General features: G+C 28.4%; 1 protein-coding gene across 2 annotated transcripts in view; it reads right to left on the minus strand.

Moving 5' to 3' along the window:
* Positions 1-22883, minus strand: part of rst (roughest) — an 88853-nt gene extending 65970 nt beyond the window's left edge. Inside the window, exon 1 of one of the 2 annotated variants that reach the window (XM_067282202.1) lies at positions 22467-22883. The gene's annotated coding sequence lies outside the window, so the exon portion shown is untranslated. The remainder of the gene's footprint in view (positions 1-22466) is intronic. The other variant, XM_067282203.1, reaches the window with a different exon arrangement.
* Between the last annotated feature and the right edge of the window lie 1137 nt (positions 22884-24020).

A 24020-nucleotide genomic window follows, 5' to 3' on the forward strand; every position in this document is an offset into this window, starting at 1 on the left:
ATTTCCCGAAACATTCTTCTGAGAAAAATGTCTGAAGTCAACGCTGTATTTGGAGTCCCCTGATTCAAATTCGCCTGGGTCCCGTGAAGCTGTAATGTGCCATTGACTGTACTGTACATTACCTATTGTTTCGAAAAGAGTGAGCACCTGGGACTTAGGTGTATTCGCTTCTTTGTGCAACAAGTTGAGCAGAAATCACAGCGACTTGTTTCCCCTCCGTCAAATGCTCGATCGATAGAGATTCGTGGTACAAAATCGGAGATAGTCATTTCTTCTATTGTCTTTTACTGGCAAAAATATAGACAGAAAAAGAGTAGACTGCTCCAGTTTTTTTATTTCTCTTATCTATTTACAATAGAATAAATTGCTTATTTATATTAAGGGTAACAATACTATCAGAATACAATTTTTTCTAAATTTAATATGTCACTCACTACATTAGAAGTAATTTTTCTACTGACGAATGCTTTATCTTCTAAGATATAAATCACATTCTGTACGTGAAAAAAATGATTAAGTCGTTATTTTCATCGCAATCATAATGACCATTTATATGAAGAAACATCTTTAAAAATGAATGGGGAAAAAAGGGAGACAAATTAAATCTGTAATACTAATTTTATATTCTATTTGCAAATTTAGAAAATTTAAATATTTAATTTATAATTCTGGAATTGTATAATTTTTTGCGTTTTCTTTCAATAAAAAATTAATTGACTATTGTAACTATAGGATACTCGCCTTTTTTTCTATCGAGTTAATCATTTAGTTTAAGTTATCTCACATCTTTCTAACATAAGTGAGTATTTGACAGTAGAGATATCTATTTTCATTACGAAAAAAAAAACCTCATTTTTCATTCTCTGCAACATCTACCAGCCAGCCTGTGTGAGGTAAATTTATCAATATATAATGTTAAATTTATTTTATTACAGAGAAATTTTTTTAATCTAAATATACTACAATTTAAATGCATTTTACTACTTTTCTCATCAAATTAATTTCTTTTATTTTTCATAAAGGCATTTAAGAATAAATACAAATTATTGAAAAAAAAATTCAGCATTTATGTTAGGGGTTCCCAAACACTTTTGATTGTCGTTCTTTCGTGAATTTATCGACCGTTCTCTTGTTTTTCTTTTATAATAAATAAATAAATATAGTAAGCCAGTATTAATTAATACACCGTTTTCATAGAAAAGATCTAACTTACAGTGTGCAAATTTACAACATCCTGGACTATAATATAGGCTACATAACCCATTGAACTAATATTTTTTAATAAACCGTTTTCAATCTATCCCTGACTAATTTCCGATCCAAAAAATGCCTTATCGACCACTTCAGAGAGACTCCTGATTTATAAAGTAACTATTACATACCGTAGTAAGTAAAAAGAAACCTTAGTAAACACAGGTCGAAAATTCAACCGTTTCTGAGATACTGTATTAACTATTTATGTTAATATCATGACTGACTTATTGGCTTCAACATATTGCATGCGACGTGCAAAGAGAAGATAACTTTGAAGAATCTTTATCTCGATATTTACAGAAGGTGTTTCACGTGTCCTCCTTCCATTTCCGTGCACGCTTGGCATCTCACAGAATCGCAAGCTCTATCGAAAATTCCAGGTCTTTGTCGGATTATTTATCTCAGAAACGGTTGAGTTTTCGATATATGTTTACTAAGGTGTTTTTTACTCAGTATGTGTTCTTTCTACCCTATAAAGACTGAATTACTTTTTTAACAAACTGTAGCCTATAATCGCGATGCTGATAACCATTAATTTATATAATACGACCCTTTAATACCCATTAATTTATATTATATTTAATGTTCATATTTAATAGCAGTCTTAAATCACTTGTATAATGTAGAAGATGCTAAGCGATTCGAATAATGCGAAAAATATTAAACCTCTTGTTCTCCAAAATGAAACATTAAAGTTCGACAATAAGATTTAAGACATCTCATCAAAAATCACTCGACACGAATTAAATTAGATTAAATTCAGATTATATAAAGGCTATACACAACATATTACTCTTCGTCTAATACATAATCTATGCGTTTTGTTAATATATAAATAAAATAATTTTAAAATGAATATTTTGATCAAAACAATAGAAATTGTTTAAAAATATTATACACAGATTGTTAAGTTTATCATAAAATACTTGAGATTCGTAGCAAATAATTCGAAATTGCTTACGAATAGATAATTAAATATGAGCCTATTTTCTTAATAATTAAAGTTGTACTTTATAAGTTTTAAGGTTTGCAAATGTAACAATTTATGTATCTTCTAAAGAATAACAATTTATCAATGGTAACTACCAAAGGTGAGAGACTCGCCTATTTTTGTCACGTGGTTTTGTAATTAGGTTCTATTTTCGACGAAATTGCGAATTGGGACCAATTAACGATGGTGGAAAGATCCCGTTGACCTTTCGGTTATCTTTCCCAAAACGCGTTAGTGGTGTGGAAGAGGGCCGTAAAGTTAAAGTAACATACTTTAACTTTGTCCCGTAAAACGGCAATAAAGTGGAAGATAGTGAAGCGGTAAATCTATAATAATTTTTCGTACACAATTATTAGTAAATTATTAAATATGTGTTACAATACAAGTTATAAATCATTTTATAATCTATTTTTTAACCTAAAATTAATTAAGTAATTAATTAAAGTAACGTAAACATTTTACAACGAACGTGATCTGATGTAGAAAACTAATTACTGTAATAATACATCGTTTAATGTCTATAGACTGACTTGAATAGCTTGTGAGTCACTAAAATATCACGCTTTAACGTTTTTTTTATAAATCCGTATTAATATTTAAATACAGAATGCTTTTATGTTGTGGAAAACGAAAATTACAAGTACCAAGTTCTCTTCATACAAGTTTTAAGCTTGCATAAATAAGATTCTGAGAGTAAATTAAGTTGAAGTTTACGCAAAAAAATTGAAATCTTCATTGTGAAACTGACCTTAAATATTAATATTTGTTTCAAATTTCACGTAAAGTTTTTTTTTTTTCAAATGCGTAATGAGGAATATGTTCTATACAACATGGAAACCATGCGTTGAAGTTATCAGTTCTTACTCGACTACTGTTACACTCTTATGAGGTTGCGACAGTAACAAAAACACGAAAAAACGAATATACAAAAATTCATAATCTGGTTACTCTCAAATTGCAGTACGTTCTTCAAATATATTTACATTAAAAGTTTAAAGCATTGACCTAGATTAATACGAATCGACACAATAAACTGAATGAAATATAATGAGAATGCTCGAATTTTTCTCATTTTAATTGAAAATCAGCATAGTTTAACTAAAATATCGGTTAATGTAACCTATGGTTCAAAAATGGCGGCTCATCTCTGATTCCAGCAAATAGAAGAAAGGAAACAGTGGGGAAGCACGTTCTAACCTAACTTAACCTATTCTAATAAATTACCATAATTATTACAAACAAAATTATTAGAATAGGTTAGGTTAGGTTAGAACGTGCTTCCCCACTGTTTCCTTTCTTCTATTTGCTGGAATCAGAGACGAGCCGCCATTTTGGAACCATGGGTAACTTTAACCAAAATATCAATATTTAAAGCAGTAGTTTTTATCCTAACATTTGAAATTTGCAGTAACTGTTTTACCACGAATGTGTTTTTGTGAAGGCATTAAACTAATATTTGAAGAGAAAATATATTTTATTTAGATTAATATTTATTTGAAAAAGTGCGTATAAATTCGTTTTACGTGAGAAAGTAACGGTTTTAGTAGTTGTATATTATAAGAACATTACGAATAATAATCGAGAATGTTCACGTAGTTAAAAGGTAATCACCTTATAAACTTTAAAATTCAATATTGTAAATTCGCAACGACATTATCAAGATGAAATTTACTTGATGTTTTTATAATATTTATATAACATTTACAATATTCTATACTCTTGTAAATATTTATCTAAATATTCTGTAAGGCTTGTACAGAATGCTAAAATAAGTAAATGCCTTGTTTCTTTTGTATTCAATAGAGTGAAAGAAATAATAATTGTTGTTACTTTTATTGTCTATAATTGTTACTAAATAAGCTTAATGCTGAAAGAATATTTATAGATTAGGGAATGTTCATAACGATGCTCACATCGGTGTTTGATCCAATGGTTTTCGATTAGCGCCAACAGTTTTTCGTGAAGGTCGCTTCATGATTTTGCATTTGTTCTTGGAATTTCGGAGTAGAACAAGATTTAAATTGCATAGTTGTTTATCAATACACTAAAGTAATTCTGTAAAAAGTTTCTATTTGATTATAAATATGCGGTTCTACGTAGAATTTAAGATGTTTGAGATACTATAAAAATCTCAATCCGTTTTGGAAAAGTTATATTTGATTTCTAAAATGATCGCTAAACTATATTTCAGAAAATGACCGAAGGAAAATTAAAATAAATCTTTATAGTGCTTTGATAATGCGTATTGAAACATGTTTTAAATTAGATAAATGCAGTGATTATATACAATGACTGTTTAAAAATTAGAATTTTTATAAAATAAATGAATTTTTCTTTCTTTAAATAAAAGAAATATCATTAAACGGATATCATTTGCTATATCTGAGTTGTGAGTTCATTTTATTTAATTTAAATGTACTGAAAGATTAAACAAAATTCGAGAGACGTAAAAATGGGAGTCTTTCACGAATTCAATGATGATATTGGACAGTTTTTTTTTTGGACTAAATATACAAACAATTTTTTCCCAAAGTCGGTTAGGCATGCACTACATTTCGATTGGATTTAAGCGACACAGTCCAACATAGTCTCCTTCCGGAAATAGCGGTTCGTTCTCCATTTTATGCTCGACCGATCACCCCGGTATCGAATACAAAAGATCTCTCACCGCACCGGGCTTTAATGGGCTTCCACAGATCAGAGAAAAGCGGTGTAAGTGGCCTATGGACAAAGCCGCCGATCGGCGCGTTCGTCACTACCGGAAATATGCACGTGCCTGGACACGTGCCTCGTTCCGGTTCATCAGCACCGGAAAAGTGACTATCGACGGGTAACGAAGCGAGAAGTCGACGATTATCAGATTGCGAATTAGCCAACGGAAAATATAATAATGCGGTTTATCAAAATTTCATGTCATTTAAATATTGTGAAGCCGATTAATTACTTAATGAGGTTCAAAAAAATTTAAGGATCATTTATCCAATTTAGTTTTTTCCCCTCCTATATGACATACGATACATCTAGATAGCGAACGAATAATTTATGTAATAGAATCTCTGAGAAAAACGGAAACTATAAAATACAATATGGCAGAATCCCCTTGATGACCATACTTGTTTACTGTTTATGCTACGACAAACATTGTACAAATATCTGAAATCTTTTTCACTTAGTTTAGTACATAATTTGAATGCCCATCTTTATGCAAAGTGACAACTTAGTTATTTAAAATTTACCAAAAAAGCTGCAACTGGCTATTATGAGTACCCGTGGCCCTATGATACTTTATGACGGCCACATTTAACAGCGTTGTAGCTTAAGTAGTGTTACTCTTTATTATACAACTTTCAACATGCTTTACAGCTACAGTTATTTAAAGCAAACAGATTTATAATTTTAAAAAATCGAGTTCTGAGATATAAGAAAGAAGAGCGCAATTTTCTATTAGAACCTTACTCGCGAAATATTGGTAGGCAGTTCTCTGGCCATAATCTGCGAAACGAAGTTTATCCATTCAAACTTGGCAAATACAGCATTGTATCTATCCGTCGCCGGTGTCACTGTATTCCAAAAAGGGCAAGTTATTTCCTTGTAGTCAGCGGTATGTAGCCCTTGATGTTGCATCGGTTTCTTTCTTTGGCGATTTTCATTTCTCTGAGCCATTCTGCCACTCTTACGAAGCACCTTGTGTTCTGTTTTTTCCATTTTTATTCTGTTCCATTGCTCTCTTTTACCTGCTGTTTCTATCCTTTTCTCTTCCTCTCTTCTATGTTGCTTTCTTCCCGTTATTTTTCTTTCTTTTTGTTTTAAGATGATTATAGTTGAAGTCTGGTTGTAAACATGTGCTGACTTAAGAATGTAACATTATATTAAGCGCATCATACAAGATCATGCGAGAAAAATTTGAATATCCCACCAAATTTTTTTCAAATAGATTGACGGCTTTGAGTATCCATCTGTCTCCATTCTTAGACCCAACAGTTCCAAATTCTCATTTCTGATCATTTTACTGCTTTTACACGAACATTACATCATCAAAATTTTATAAATTTTAATCACTAGATCATTGAAATTAATGCAGGTTGATTTTTTAGTGTATTTCTTAATTTAAAGAGGAAAATAATGCTTGAAACTGAATTTAGGTGTTGTCGCGAAAAGATCATTTATGCTAATATTTACTTGGTGGCCTTCATCAAGCGTTTTGCGTTAGAACTAATATAATTTAATAAAAAGATAAGTATAAATTTTATAATGTAAATAAATGTAAACCAATTAAAGTCAATATTCTAAAAATATCACGAAATTATCGTCACAGAACTAGGTTGTATAATCATCATAAAGTATGTTCGGGTCAAACAGAAATATAGATAAAGTGTTAAACATGAAAATAAATTAGTTTTTAATGGATATCATTGCTTAAAAATTATGTAAAAAATGAAAATTAAATAATAATAATAATATAAATTACTATAAAATGGATAGTCTATATATATCTTATATATTTCTATAATACTTACGAAAATTTAATCATGTAATAATAATAATACAGAAAGCGGATAATAATGTAAATACATAATTACCTGTTTTCCATGAGTGAATGCGATATAATTGCATTCTTACAAAAATTTATTCTCAATATTAACGAACAATTTTAAATATTTATATATTATATCGAATACTCGCTTACTATTATAAAAAATGATTTTAATAATTTTAATTTGAATAATTTAATAGGTTATTTTTATCTTTTGAATAAGTCATTTTAAAAAGGTAAATTTATATAATTCATTTAACAAACAGACAATAGATTGTTACACCAATCTATTGTCAGTTTGTTAAATGAATAAAAAAGTTATCAAGTCTGTATTTTTATTTATTCTATTCAAATAAAAAAAAAGAAAAGAAAAAATTCAATCTGTTACAAGAAATTTTAAGCATCTTTAACAATTTTAAAAATACAGCCATAAAAATTTCAATAAATTTAGAAAAATAAATGCTTATATCTGCAGATTATTATGTCTCGAATGTTGTATTAATTCAGCATGAATGAAAATACCAATAATTTTACATATTTATTTGCAGCTATTCTTCCGTGAAGAATTCTTTAAGTTAAAATTTGGTATTTGTAGATGACTACAATCACTTATATCTTTTGATTGATTCGATTATGTTAATATTATTTATAAAAATTAAAAATTTAAATATTTAAATTTGAATTTTTGTCTAATTTTATTTTATCTTACTAAAATTGTTACAAATGTAAAACAAAAAGAAAAGAAATGAATAAACTCCGAAGAGTTTCTTTAATTATAAAGATAAATGTAATTTTATATTAAGAAAGATTGTTTAATTCGTAATTGCTATTGATAATAGAAATTCATTTCCGTGCATCCAAAATTTGGGATTTCGTATTTTAATGATAGAATTTTCCTGTGAAGAGCGATAAGAAGATAGCATTCGAAATAATTATAGCTCGAACGATAGCTTGACCTACAAAATTTCTAAAAGTTAAGAGACTGTGTGTAATTACAAGACAACTGCCTTTTCCTTCAATTGTTGGTTAAATTCATTAAATATCTTCCATGCAATTAACCGTTTTCATTCGATATCTTTAAAAGTTTAATTTCGTGTTATAACAGATAAGTAATTTAATATGTTTTATACCAATTAAATAAATTAAATTGAAACTCCTACGGAATAAATTCTTCATTTTATCTTAGGAAGAGAAATATATGTAGAAAGAATAAAAAATTTAAATGGAAGAATAAAATAAGCATAAAAAAACTGAAGTCAAAGAATAATTGATTTTACGTTGAATATTTTATCTGTATAAAGATTAATTGATAAAAATTTCGCTCTACGCTTCTTGTAAATTAATACATAAAAACTAACATCTGTGTTAAAAAATGTAGAATATCTGTGTTAAAAAATGTAGTGTTTTTATCAATCAATCTTTAAGACAGATAAACCATACAGTTCAAAAACCAAATGTTACTTGTTCTTTTCATCTTTCTCGTGCTTATCCTATTCTTTCATTTTTCAAGCTCATACAAAGCATTTTTCATAGTCTTACTTTTTTCAAAGACGTAAAAATGCTGCAAAAAAAATCGTGTAAAATAAATAAACTGTTATTTCGCAAAAACACCAACATTTCTAAAAAGAACGAATGGCATATTTTTCTTTTAATTTTCACAATCTGAAAAAATTATCAAAAATAGCTTTTATTAATACAAATAATTAAAAACAAAAGGTATTATTTTAAGAGAAAAAATTTTTCTTCTGTTATTTAAAAACCCGAAGAAAGAAGAATTTTTTCCAAAAATTTACTAAATACCGTATAATAATTCCGAATGTAGTCTAACGGATTTATATATATTGCATTGGAATTAACAAAACATTACGAAAATTTCCATACAATAACATGCAATTATTCAATAATGACATTCATCAGCTGCTATGTCCTTTATTGGCATAAGCTTTGTCAAATTACAAATAACGATTGAAAGTATGCGAGAGAATAATTCAAAATCACACTTTTTTTTTTCTTTTAATAAAAAGATCAAGATCAAATTTCCATATGAAACTTACAGGCGAGATAGATATTAGCATCTATGAAAAGTCTCAAATATATCTAAAGACAATGTAATAATCTAACACAAATTATAAAATAAACAATATATATTGCATTAAAAATGCATAGCAGCTGATGATAAGTGGCATTGTTTAATAATTGAAAGTTATTGTATGGAAATTTTTGTATTGTTTATGCTACTATATATAGGCCTATATATATATATTATTAAATTTATCTTAAAATCTTTCCTTGATTCTAAAATTTTGATGTTGCCATCGTATATTTTCGTGTAGTTATTTTCTTTTATTTAAATTGAAATATTTTACCGTATTATTTTCAATAATTTTATGGCTTAATGTAAGTTTTTTTTGAAAAATTCGAGTTATACGAATATCTAATCAACTATCAAATCTCTGTATTTTTCTCACATTCAACCATTCCTTTGAAAGATAATGTGACTGAAATGGTTTTCGTTTTGTAGGATTGAATATTATTTGCTTTTCTACATATAAATGCCGAGTAGTTTGAAATTGAAGAATCGTCGAATATCCACTTCATCACTGCGTTAAAAATTCCTCACCTATTCGTCATCTTAACACATAATAAAAATGGATAATGGTTTATTTTATTTTTACAGAAATAAATATCTACAAATTTAGCGCGAAATAATATAAATCCATTTACTAAATATAACATATTTTCTAAATTTTCTGTGAAACAATAATTTAAATACAATTTAAATTCGAATAATTTATATACCCGAATTTTTCGAACTGAACTTTCGTTACTTTCATTGTATTATGTTACGATAGAATAAATCTATCTAAATTTGAGCCTTTATTAATTATTTCATTATTTATTAAAATAAGAAACAAGAAAATAGAAAATGAATTTGAAATTTTTGACATATACTGTATCAATTATAATTACAATTTTCTTGCAATGTTCGCTATTGCAAAGTTAAAAGATAATTTATTTTATTTATATATTTAAATTAAATAAAATTATTCAATTTTTTTTATAATTTTTATCCTCTAAAAATATAAAACTGACTGAGCAAATAATATTAATACGATAATAAAATGCAGAAAAGAGAGGAAAACGGTGAAACCTTTGAAGCTTTCAGGGAGATGAAAATAGGATAAAAAATTGAATAATAGTTCAGAATTAGCGGATTATCTTTTAAACTTGTATTTAAATTTAATTAACTTTCGTGCTTCTTTTAATTTAGATCATAATACTCGGATAAATAAAGTTGGATTACGTTGTTTTATGAAATACAGAAACCTATAAATTTATTGAGGTTCTGAAAATACATTTTACCAATTTACAATACAAATTCTACAGAGAGAGAGAGATAGGAGAAATACTGCATTGTATACAACACATTAAAAATAAATGTTATAAATATATTTAATGCCAATTATATGTAGAGTATTTGAAGTGAACAGAATCATATAGCGGTTAACATGTGAAGTAAGGTTTTATAAAAAATAGCAATAGCGTGTTTGACAGAACACTGCGAAAATTCGATACTTTAATGAAAAAAAAATCATATCCTTACGCTTTAACGGTTTTTATGAAAAGTTTTATTCTCTGTTTTGTTTTTGAAATCAAAATGGCTTCGAGTGACAGACATCAATGAAGTAAGTAAAAATAACTGAAAAAATTGAAAACAGCTCCAGATGCTCTAAATGGCGGTATGTCAGATGACGATAACTGTAACGGAGAAGAAAATGTTTAGATATGAATATTTTTTATATTTTACTATCAATTACTGATGCATTTTTTGCGTTTTTATTTTGAAAAGTAAAAATCTGAAACACATTTTATGATTTTTCTATTAAAACGTCTCTCTCGTTTCCTAATAAACTTTTTTCTTAAAGTCTGAAAATTATTATTTATTATATTTGCATATGTATTGACTGTCTATTATAAAATAAAAATGTTGAATGGTTTTTTTCTTAATTTATAAAAGCTTTTACAAAAACATGTTTTAAAAGTTACTTCAAAAGTTTATTCTTTTTAAAGTAAATTTTCAAGATTCTTAAAGTTTATAGTTTTATGAAAGAAGCCGTTCTCAGATTGTATCTTTATTATGATTATTATTTTTTTTTTTACATTTCCCTTTTCAATGTAACTAAGATTTTATTCAAAAATACATATACATACTCCTTTATAAACACGCTCGTAGTCACTTTAGCATTAAAATTAATTCAGAACATTTAATAAACTGGTTATTCCTCTCACGAAAAGAATAATTTCAAACAAGATCAATGAATCAATAAAAATTTTATCTATTTTTAATTTAATTTAAACAGAAACAGATAAAATTCTCATCGATTCATTGATTTTGTATAAAATATTTCTGAAAGAAAACCAATTCCTATATGTTTGGTATTCATATTGATTGATTTCTATATTTTGATACTAGATAAATTTCATATACGTTTTATATAATTCTATACATATGCTAATCTTAAACTTTCATTTTGTTATACAGCCAATAAACTTATTTATTTTCTTTATACATAATGTCAAACTTGATTTAATATTAAAAATCTTTTTCATTTAGATTGAATTTCTATGCATTATAAATATCGATACTATGCAAATACTACCAATTTTCTAATTTTAAATCGGCGATTACATGATTTTATTTTTATTATCCATGCATAATGTATCAACGTTTCCATAAATTAACCTTAATTTTACGTATGATGGTGACTATTTTCAAATAAAATTTTTTTAAAAACTGTGTTAAAATAATAGAAAAATTAAATAGTTTATGATGTGTAATTTATTATAGAATACGTTATTATTAAATAAGTGATTTATTCGGAATATAAATTTTTGTTATAACAGACTCGCACATATAATTCATCGTAGTCATTATTAAACTGTCTGCAGGTATCATAATTGCATCTTTATTCATCGATATTAATAGAACATTCAAAATTAAAACTAAACAAAAATAATGTTCAACACTTAAAAATGTACACAATAATAAATAACGAAGTATTTCATTTATTTAATAGCAGTTTGATTTGATTGATTAACGAAGCCGCCATCATATTGTAGACTGTGATTTCTCCTTTCAACGTCTGGCCCGATCAAAATGGATTCTATCAACAGAAGTGAGGGATTGAGAAGGATTTCTTATACCACACACAATAATTTGTGACGTATGGAGTGTGTTCGAATTCGGATCCCTCACCGTGAGATCTGACCATTTTGTTTATGCACTCATTCCTTTGACTATTAATAATTTTTAAAAAAAATTAAATTTAAGGTCACTAATTAATTTTTTAGGGTGGAGAACTATCTGTAAGTCATCAATTATCAATATATATTTGTAATATCACGATACTTTGATATCCAATTGAAATCGTATAATAGTTATTGACGTGCTTTATGGAAGAAAATAAGAAAAATAATTTTTTTTTTCAAATTAACTACTAAAACTGTGTTTTTTACAAAAGATGTATGTTGTAAAGAATGCTGTTTGTGTGAAAATTAGAAAAATATAAATTTATCAAAAATATATTTTTTAACAAAATTTCTTTTTAGGTAGGTTTACGTAGCCCAATTTCTCTCGTAGTTTGCGAATTTCATAAAATATTCAAATCCAGTCATTTACAATTGAAAAATTTCATCAGATAAATAATCACATATACAAAAACTATTATCATTATTGAAGTAATTCATATCATTGCTACGAAGACGATATAAAGAGTTTTAATAGCAAAAGCTCGAGAGAAAAATCATGTTTTGTCTTAATCAAGATGATTTATCTCTAAAGTGGAAGTATTATATTGCAATTTAAGATCAAATCAGCAATAGAGAATATTTAAAAAATACGCTATACTTAAAAACACTACAGTTGATACAGCATAATAATGAGATACATTACGACATATTACATCCGGTTAAAAATTCTTTGCACAGTCTATTTATTTATTTATTTAACGATATTGTTAAATATACGTATTCTTTCTAATGGGACTGATGACAATGTAAACAACAAAACGCACAATTTAAACATTTTTAAAGCTAAACTTCGTTATTCTTTGTTCGTTCATATTAAACGAGCAAAACAATTAAGTAAAAGTTAAATCAAACTAATCTTAACGAACTTATACAATTAGGACCGTCGAGGGAGAGGAAGAGCTAGAGATTTTTCCCAGACCCGTAGCAGTTTCAACCCCTACAAATTAATGTTATTTTTGCTAACAAAAACTAAAATATTTAAGACTACCTTCAATTAATATAAAAACATTCTACATATTTCGTTTGTTCAAAAAATAAAAAAAGAATCTGGCAGAAGAGGCCCGCTAAGGCAATGAGGCAGTCTCTAGCACTGTACACGATCGTCTCTTTTAATTTACTCTCACATAAAATAATCAATAAATATAGACTAAAGCATGTAAAGAATATGATGATACAGCAACGGTAGATATATATATATATGCATTTATTTTAATGTTTTCTGTATATTAAAAAAAAATTCAATTCTCTACAAATATATTTCCTGATAGTCTACGTATCAAACGGTAATTAATTTATTGTTCGGTTTATATCACACGTAATATATATACAGCTTGTGATATAATTTATCATGTGATAAAGATTTCAACGTAGAAATTAGAGAGGATGATTAAGATACAATCTTAGTTATTATGTACAGATAATATTCTCATAACTAATTCCAAAATCAACAAATATTAGACAGTATAAAAACAGTTACATTAATTTACTGAAATGGGTCTTACCTACTTTTAAATTCTTGAAAGATGGTAAGATATTTTATGAATCACGTCTATAAATAAAATTTCTATTAATAAACTTTACATAGAAATACCTTTATCTTTGCAAAAAATAGTTAATAATTTCCTGAACAATGATTTATTAGAAAGATTAGCTTATGTTTAAGATAATAATCTGCTTTAAAAGAATAAATTCATATAGAAGAGAATAATGAAAAATGAAACAGTAGGAGGACAGATCAAAGGAAAGTTCAGTAACTTAACTCTGAAAAGAACGTAAGATAGATGTAAAATTAGAAGAATGAATCGTGCAGATATTTTTAAACAAACAGAGTTCTTTTTGTTAACATCAGTTTATTACTTTCTTTACATTTTAATGTAAGGTAGTTATGTAAAGTAATGTAAAGGTAGTAATTTAAAGTAGACCCATTATGGTCACCATTATTTGGACTAAGCTATCATCTAGATTCTCGGTGATTGCTTAGTCATTTCATGGGGGGGGAATGAAACTGGTCAAAATAACAGTCCAAACTTGGTAAGTCATAATGGACTTCCTTGTCTTACTTAATGAAAAAGTTTGATTTTTAAGTGTAAGACATTTACATAACTACAAATGTCATAATTTAGTTTAAAAAGTTTACAAAATATATTATTGAATAATATAATAAAATGTTTTGTATAAAAGTGTAAAACTATTTTTTGACGTCAACGTTTGTTGGAGGATAGCGATAGAAACCAAAGTTATTTCATTACATTTCCATGAAAAATCATTAAATTTCTCTTTATAAAGCATTTCCTTGCCCTTTAACATGTGAGAAAAAATTTTAATAAGAGAAACTAAACTACGTTTTAGTAGTTTTGATTAGTACTCAAACACAGATAGACCTATATTGAGAACTAATCAGAGTATAAATAGAATATAAATGAATGATTATAAGCATATGACAAAAGCTATATTATATTTCATTAGAAAATACAAAGCATCGATTTGATCGCTATAAATAACCGTTTGAGAATTAGTAATGTATACAACATATATGTCAAATTCAAGATACTGGGAAAATTTTTTTCCATCCATGAAATTAACAATCTCATATAAACTAATAATTTCGAGGAACAAAAAAGAAATAAGAAATAAGATCAACATTAGTGAATGTTCTGGCATTTATTATAATTGCGACATAAATTATGTCAGCACTAGAAGAGGAAAAAATTGTCAGAAAGAGGTATACGTTACTTGGAGGATGTAGTACATCCTCTCCTCGACAGATCTTTTCTTTTTTATGCTGGTAAAGAAATTATGCACTGATTTTCTTTGTAGTGCACTCTTCAATAAAACAGATTCCAAACATAAATAAAGCAATAAAATTGTATCATACAATCAATTTTAAGAAACGAACAGACGTTTCTAGTAACTGATATGGATTAAATGTAAGTTAAATACTTCGAGTATGGTTCTTTACTGATCTAGTCAATAGAACATGCAACAGGGAGAACCATTTTTTGACCTTAATGCATTTATCTGATCAACAGTGTTTCATTTTCTGTCAATTGTTAAAAATTTAAGTCAGAAAATTAAAAGTAACTAATTTTTTACTTATAAAAAATATTAAAGTTATAAATTTAAAGTAAAAATATTTTAAAAATAAAACTAAATAAACGCAATTTTAATGTCATTAAATTTTATAATTTACTTTTAATACAGAAAGTAGTCGTATTATTAATAAAAATATTTGCTTCTCGTTTATTCTAATAGCAAAAAATGATTTATTACAAAAATATCGAGTTAAATCTTACGTTATTTAATTATAAAATGTCGCATCAAATACATAAATTAAACATTTAATTATTAATATAACTTATATTTTTTTATCAACAACTTAAATAATTAATATATTTTTTTTTATTTTTAGTGGTTTTTTGATAGAATTACTAATTATATATTGAATTTAATAAGCTGTAGATGTATAATGCCATTCAGAATTTTATTTTCACTCCATAATTTCAATTAAAATAATTATGATCATGTAAATAAGTGAATAATAAATGTATATAGACCTATGTAATATTTATGATCGATAATTTATCAATTATCAATTTCTGATACAAATAAATGTAAAATAGAATTATATCCTTATCTTTTCTGAAAAGTTTATAGATTTATGTGGTAAAATTTAGTCTAAATAATAATATTCCATGAATAAAAACGGATTATTCTGAAGAGGTCTTCAATATTTTATATATAACTTTCTATATATTTTATATATATTCTGTGTTTTACAAAAAATACAATTTATTTTATTCATTTTTAATACTTTATGTTATCAGAAATATTTATTTTAAATTCTTACATGATCATTATTTTTTAAAATAAAGTTATCGGGTCTGTTTGAGTGATCGATTCGTGTCGATTCATTCGCTTTAATGGTAGCTTCTGTATACAGGTTTATTGGTCTATATACGTAGATTATTATATTTACTTCCTCCTATTTCGTGCGAGAGAAAACAAATCTATATCGCTACGTCACGATTTCCAGCATTAATTCCTGACTACATAACATATCTGTTTCCGTTAATTCATTATACCGACACTTTTTTCAGTCACTTCAATAATATCATTGTTTGACTATTCGATAAAATTCGATTATTTGGCTCAGTCGATAACATAAATTATAACATCATTTAAAATATTTTATCACTTTTAAGTTAACTAATTAGTATAAAATATATTCAACTTATTTAAAAATTATTATCACTTTACATTAATTAATTGAGTAATGGAGTAAAGAATGTGCGGTTATTCTCTTATAGTTAGATATTAAAAAAAATAATTTAATTTATAATTTTTTTGACAAAATAAACATAAATAAAAGAATATAACAATCAATAAATTACAAAGTATTCGTTAATAGTGTTCTAGGAAATAGAAGAAACACCCCAAAGTTTTATGATTTTCTGAAATCTCGTTTCTTTGTATTCGTGTTTATGAGAAAAGTAAAAAACAAAAATATATTTAAACGATTTCTCTTAAATCCCACATGACATAGGATCTATTGTTTATTTATAAAGAATTATACCACAGTTTTTTTTTAATTAAATGCATTATTTATCATCCAAAACAACTAACGTTTTATCTCTGATACAGAGTGGGGGTACGTATACCCTTCTGAATTTTTTTTCTCATTTTTTTTATAAACAGTAAATAATTACACTTCTGTTTTAACAAGTAATGACAATCTTCAACAGAGGCACAATAATACAGTTATTGATAGAACCGAGTTGGTCCGATACATTTAAAACCGTAATTGCATTCTACAGTAACCGCGTGTTAATGTTTAATGATTTCAGAGGGCATGAAATATGGAGATTGAGTTGTAATGATCGCTACGGGAGCTTAATAGTAATAGTAATTTTGTCGACTTTCTAAATTTAAATTTCGGTACCTCTAAATTTCGTCCATTCAAATGATAAAATTTTAATTACATGAACTATTTTCCCAGTTCTTCGCATCTAAACTCTTTAACCTTGCATGTTGCTTTAAACCGTGAGAGAAAAATTCTTCCTGTTCACATACAATTATTTGTCATTGAGTAGTGAAGGTTCTGTTCATTCATACACAATATATATCCGAGTATAAACGAGATATAAAATTTTAACGTTCAAAAAATAACTTCACCATTTTATGGTAAGTCATTGAGATTATTTTGCTCTTTGCTAATTTAACTACCTCAATTTTACTTATTCTGTACATAAAATTAAGTGAGCGTGGCAGTTTGCGTATTTAATGCATATATAATAACATATAATTATTTTCTTAATTTTAATTGTCACACTTAAGTATAGCAATTATGAACAATACAAGAAACTAGACATTAATCATTTACAATTTAACAAAAAAAATAAACAAATAAATAAAAATAAAAATATAGACCAGAGAGCTTCCCAACGTACTAAATTTCATTCTGTGACCTAAAATCCCATAGTTTTTTAAAAAAATAACTTTTTAAAAAATTATATTATGTAATTTTATTGGATTCTAAAGAGGTAAGCTTTGTGAAGTTTCACTTCTTCGGAATTCCGAGTTTTACGATCCGTTATTAATCGAAATTTAAGTTATTGGATCACAGAAAATACATGTCGAAGTGAAAGGAATGTGTAAGTCTTTTACAATCGAACTAGTGGAAAAAATTTCTTCTAGACGACGTGGTGATAAATTGCAGATAGACGACAAGTAAGTTCGTCGCGACCAAAACCGTAAACAGTCCATTCGAGAGTGAAGAAAAAGTTTACCCTTCAAGAAAGAGTATGTTAATACTCTTTAATAAAAGATAACTTTATTAAAGAAGTGTTTAATAATTTCTGTAATAAATAATCCTTTTAATAAAAGAAGAAACTTTACGACTTTAAAGAAGAGATCTATTAATCATTTAATAAAATACGTCGGATTAGCCTACCTCCAAACAGATCGCGAGAAGTTATAAATCCGTTCTTCGTTGGTCGAAACATATGCAAATTACATAATAAAACATTATTCTATCAGTCTTTTAATCCGTAATTCTCGAATGTAAATGAATTACATAGAAAAAAAAACGAAGTAAAATAGGCTCACGTCTACTCAAAATTCTGTGGCCGGGAAATGGAGAAGAGAGATCTGTTTCGTCTTAATTTTCATTATCGATATCGCTGTACTGTACAAAAACATCTGGATTTTGTCTGGTCGGGCACCCGCACTTCGCTGTCAGAGCCTCGATGAAGTAAAGCATTTTGGATACCGAATTTCCTACCAACGATGACGTCAACTTTCGTTTAGATAGTTCTATCAGAACAGACAGCGTCAGGCATACTACTTTCATTCGTAAACATAAATACAAGATTACTCCAGTATTAACTGATTTAGATTGATCGATATACAAGTTCTTTTGATTAATAATCCCTAATGTTTTAACTCGTAATATAAGTTAAGTAGCCTATATACAGTAGGCCTATATTTAATGTGGAAGCTATGATTTTCTCATCAGAAGTAAAAACTAATTTTTCCAAATTTAATTAGATTAAGTTACAAATATTGTACTTTTTCGTATCCTGATAATCAGGGAAATCTTAATCAGGATAATATAAGTCTGGGATTTAGTATAAATATATACATTTATTTCCTTAATGTTTATCTCTATATAGGCCCTACACCTCAACTGTAAAAATTTTGTTATTTTCTATTGTAGACTCATAGAATGAAAATTTATTCGATAATTTATAAGAAATAAATATGATTTATTCATTTTAAATATAATTTGTCTCTATTAATTTCACATTTACAAAAGCGGTTGTTTGCAAATTGCGAAATGTAAAGGAAGATTAACGTTTTCGATAATACAATTAGAAGAATTTTCTCTGAAATTTTTAAATCATTAAAAATTAAACGTAGAAAAAAAAAACTAAATACTAAGTTTTAGTTGTAATTTTTGCTTTGAAAGGATACAGAAATTCATATTTAGCCTAATTAGCCTACATCTAAATTATTTAAAATTACATTCTACAAAATATTGAAAAGATAATTAACGTTAATAACAGAGGGCCAAGACTATCCTTCGACAAGTACTCAATAGAAAGGCGAGACTTTCTGACTCAATGCAATAGTTAGACCTATAAACTTTTATTATCACGACAGAATGATGTTTCTAATACCTCTAACCGGTTTATACTACCGTCGATAAGACCTATCTTCTTAACGTGTCCAATTTATTTAACACGCTCGAACGATGTGTTATCGATAATATTGACTATTTAAAAGCGTCTTCTTCATTTATTTACGAAATGCGCATAATTATCATTAATTAAACTTAAAAAAAAAACTAATTTAAGTGCTATTTACAAAACAGTCTTCTATTAACAAGATGTAACTTCCTTCCAACAGTCCAAGTTTCTCGACAATATAAAACAAATAACCGAATCGTATTCAAATAAAATTAACTATTATCTTGTTATTCAACATCAGAAAAATTCTTCGAAGCTTTTATTTGGCAATTTTATAGCATATTTCAGTGTTCAGATTTATCAAGTTACATCTGTTGGTTAATTTTAACCATTAGACCTATAAAACTGTCGAGCTGATGACGACACAATGGAGTACGCTGGTGACGTAATGTAGTCAAAAAATTTGAAGGACATCCTGAGAAACGGGCGATACGTAACTAACGAAATCGATCTCGAGATTAAAAAATGTGCGTAATCTAGGTCTAGGTCGATATCCGGTGTGTTAAGGACAATTTTCAACCAAAACATTCCGTTTTGTGATTAAATTTATGCATTTAATAACATTTAGAATTCATTTTTAAATATACCTAATATATATTATATTTAAGCGTTTTCCTTTATTCGTAAAGTTTCCATTATTAAAAGTATTTGCGATAACAATAACAAATTTACGATGAAGAATTTAAGCCACTCAAGCTAGAGAATATAAAGCACATTTTATGTTTAAGGCTCCTTTATTAATTAATAAATACAGAACATTGATATCAATGGTAGACAGGAGTTAATCAATTGAAAATTTGAAACACCTACGTCAAAAGTTTCGCAGGGGTTCAATGCAAATCAGATCTTTTATATTCAACAGTCGTAATAAGCTATCGTTAACAAATACAGTAAAAAAAAAAAAAAAACCTATCAACTCGATATTTCTACGGTTAATTACTAAAGTTATTATTTTTAATTAACATTAAAATGCTAAAGTTAAGATGGCCCACCACTGTTTAAATGTTTATATGAATCATTTTACAATACTTATTAGTATATAGTTTTTTACATTTTTATATTTTCCCTATATTTGACAATTTTTTTGTCAGTCAATTTCGAAGACCCCCCTTCTACCTGGCCCCTGTGCCTGTGTATCAGTTGCACCTTCCTAGTTATGGCACTGGCTATGGTTTTGCTATAACTACAAAATACCGAAAAGATATACAAAAATTAAAATTACAGAATAGGCCATTTATTATACGCTTTTTATTCATTTCTTTTTTTAACAAGAACATATAAAACTTGGTAAGTGTATGTTAATAATTCATCCGAATCACACTTGTGTCCTTCTCACTGATAAAGATAAAGTTCGTATTTTAATCAGAGGTGAAGATTATACGATCGAAAGGAACGAAACGAGAATATCCAAGAAACAACTAGATAAGAGACATTCCTAATGGCTTCTCGTCAAAGATATGTCAAAGTGTAAAAAGACTCGACTTTGTACATCTCTTTTTAATTCGTTGTTTCTATTTTCGAGCATTTTCTTATTTAACTAACTTTCTCTTTTGTACAACAAGTAAAATATTGCTAAATAAGGAATGGACTGTGTTATATTTTAGAATAAATTCTTCAAAATTCTGGGTTTTTTTATATATTAAATGGTACATTTTTATGTATTTAACAAATCAACAAGAGAATTATTTCTTACAGATATCGTTGAATTTATTGGAAAATATTTTCTTATTTAATACTATTTGACTTCTGAAATAAATAAGGAAGTTGAGTTGAATAAGAAACAGATGTTTGGATTACAATCATTCAAACGGCAATGAATAAATTTAAACTGTTATCTCCCTCGTGACTAAGAAGATACATTAATTAATAACAGAGCATTTACTATTATTCATTCTCTAAATAAACGTTTAAAGATGAAGAAAAATTAAGTTAAAATAGTATTATAATTAAGTTATTTTTATTAATAGATCAAGTTACTTTCAAATTAATAATGATTTAACGTATCGTTAACAGTGATTCTCACTAAATTATCCGTGCCACGGCTTATAATCCATTGTAAATTTCGTTAAGTGATTATAGATTTAATTTGAAACCGATGTTTAGAGTATGTTGAAAATCTGAGGGGTGGAAAACATTTTGACGGACGGTCGAATGAAAAGTTATCTCCGACGTCACACTCTCGTTAGTGGATATGTCAAAGTTTCGGTAAACAGAGGAATGGGGGAACGATATAATTAGCCAATCCATCTGTCGGGTTTTTAAAAATTATCGATATTTATTCCACTTGGGACAAGTAATATAAGTAATCTATAGATTGCGGGCCAATCTGACCTGACAAAGGAAAGTTCTCGATTATCGATCCGCTGGCATAACAGTTACGTTTTTGTTAAACTCGCCGACAGGAGACTAAGGTCGAAAATAGAGCAGGGTTAACAATTTTCCAAGTATAACTCCGAACCGAATGCCAGCAACTAAACTCTATATATATAGACCAAGCCAGACGAAACGAATCTGGTAAACGTCAACGGCCGAGAAGTGGCGATCGAGATGAAGTGTGGACCTACATATAAGTAACTTCGGTTATGATATCAACATTTCGTAACGTTCACGAATCGTTTCCCTTCTATTTCTTAGAATAACGACAATTGTGGTGGATTCCGTAACAATACAGTCGGCCAGCGCACCCGTAACAAGGAATCTCACTGACAACATTTAGTTATGACAGTAACAAACTTATCGTTTCCAGTGTTTAACGAAATTGGAATGTTTTTCCAGCATTTTAATTACAAACTTTTTTTTTACGAAGAGAGGATTTTAAAAAATTTCTAGAGATCTTTCCAAGCGGATGTGGAACGAAACGATGCGGGCCTACGCGTTATCTAGGGCATAAATTATTATAAGGCCCGCTTCGATCTTGGATTATTCTCGAAATGGGCAATTTATCGTCAAGAGGGGGCTTAGAGATTAAAATTAGAAGGTGGACTTCAACCCGTTAATAACGTCATACCAGATCTTCCGTTTGAATCTCTGTTAACACGTCAGAAACAAAAATATTCGGCGCTTGCCTTCTACAATTCCAAGCCGACAGATGACAAAACCGAAGTAAAGTAAACGAGGACGAGTTTCTCACCTGGATTTGGTCACCGCCTCGATCCCGGGCAAGGCGGGTCCCGGGATGACAGTCACAAGCTCCGTCGATCCTTTCGTTTTTCGGCGGTCCGCCCGCCCACAATCCGTCGACTCGTCTGGCGTAGAGACCGCGCTCGGCACCGAACGGCACCCCGACTTCGACCACGTGTTTCCGTTACCACACGTGTTTCGCACATGGTTACCGCCGACAGTCGTCACTTCCTGCGTGTTTCGTCGAGCTTCGCGTCGTTACAGTTGCGCCCATCCACTATCGCGCAGAAGAGAGCGATCTTCGAATTTATAGAAAACTAATTCCTCACCGTTAAAAAGTTGGTGACAAAATATTTTAGAATTGGTTCAATACGAATAATTATCAACTGGACGCTACTGTATCTATGCAGCGCGGGTGAACGAACGAGCCAGGCGAAATATTCAAAACAGATGTTTGGAAAGAATTAATCGAAAGTATAAAGCCTAAATAAAACGATAAAATTCTCTTACCTTTGGGGCGCGAATCTTGCGGTGGGTGTCCTTCGTCCGGATCTAAATAAAGAAATTTCATTTAGAAAAACATCTTTGTGGTGAGTTAAACCGGCGCGGAGACATTTATCAAATAATCTTATCAAATTCCAAAAAAATAAACTTATAAAATTGCATTTAATACGCAAATAAAGCCAATAATAATAATTGCAAAATACTATAAGTCTAGGCGCAAGCTTTACTAATTTAAACAATTTTATTTCAAATTTTTTAGTATGAAAATAGTAATTATTATCATAAATACAGAGTACAAACAATTTTATTTAATACGCTTCATATAATAATATATTTTAAATTTTAGATACAATGAAAACACGGAAAATATTTTAATTTTAACTCAGATAATTTTAGTTTTATGTTATAAACTTATATATATTTATTTATTAATAAAATTTTCCAAATAGGCTATTACTGAAAGAACCATAATCCTGTAGCAATGAAATTAATCGAAGTTTGATCAACAGAAATTTCTAAAGATCCATCTCATTTATAAGGCGAAGACCGCACGCGTGTGATTTGTCTTTCTTTTTATCTGCCTCAGTTCATCACAGAGCTTGCAAGAGAGGAGATTAGAAGGGCAACGATCTGGTAAAATCTTGAGATTCGTAAAACAAATCAAATTAATTTAATTATATAAAGAAGCAAACAATAAAATTACCGAAACGAAAGGAATATCGAAAAATATTACAGCCCTACGTCGTCCGTCTATATTTACTTTATCTTCGACGACGCGCTATTTTCCAGCTGCCTCCCGATAAACTCCGACAGATCACTCTCGACCTTATCAAGACGTCGGTCCTCCTCCCTGGGCCCGGCCTCCTTGGGGGGCAAGCATTTGGGGCGCAGTCGATGGCACGTAGGCAGTCGCGCCACCTCATCGACAGATGTGTGAGGAGGCATTTTTTTCTCCGTTATAAGACTATGCAAAGAAAATAAATAAGTTCTGTAGTTTCGAAAGACAAAGACTGTATCGGCGCGGATCGACCGGGCCATTTCTTCTGGCCAAGAAGAGGAA

The sequence above is a fragment of the Centruroides vittatus genome, unplaced genomic scaffold (genome assembly GCF_030686945.1).
Source record: "Centruroides vittatus isolate TY-2023 unplaced genomic scaffold, ASM3068694v2 contig_943, whole genome shotgun sequence".
Classification (NCBI taxonomy): Eukaryota; Metazoa; Arthropoda; class Arachnida; order Scorpiones; family Buthidae; genus Centruroides; species Centruroides vittatus.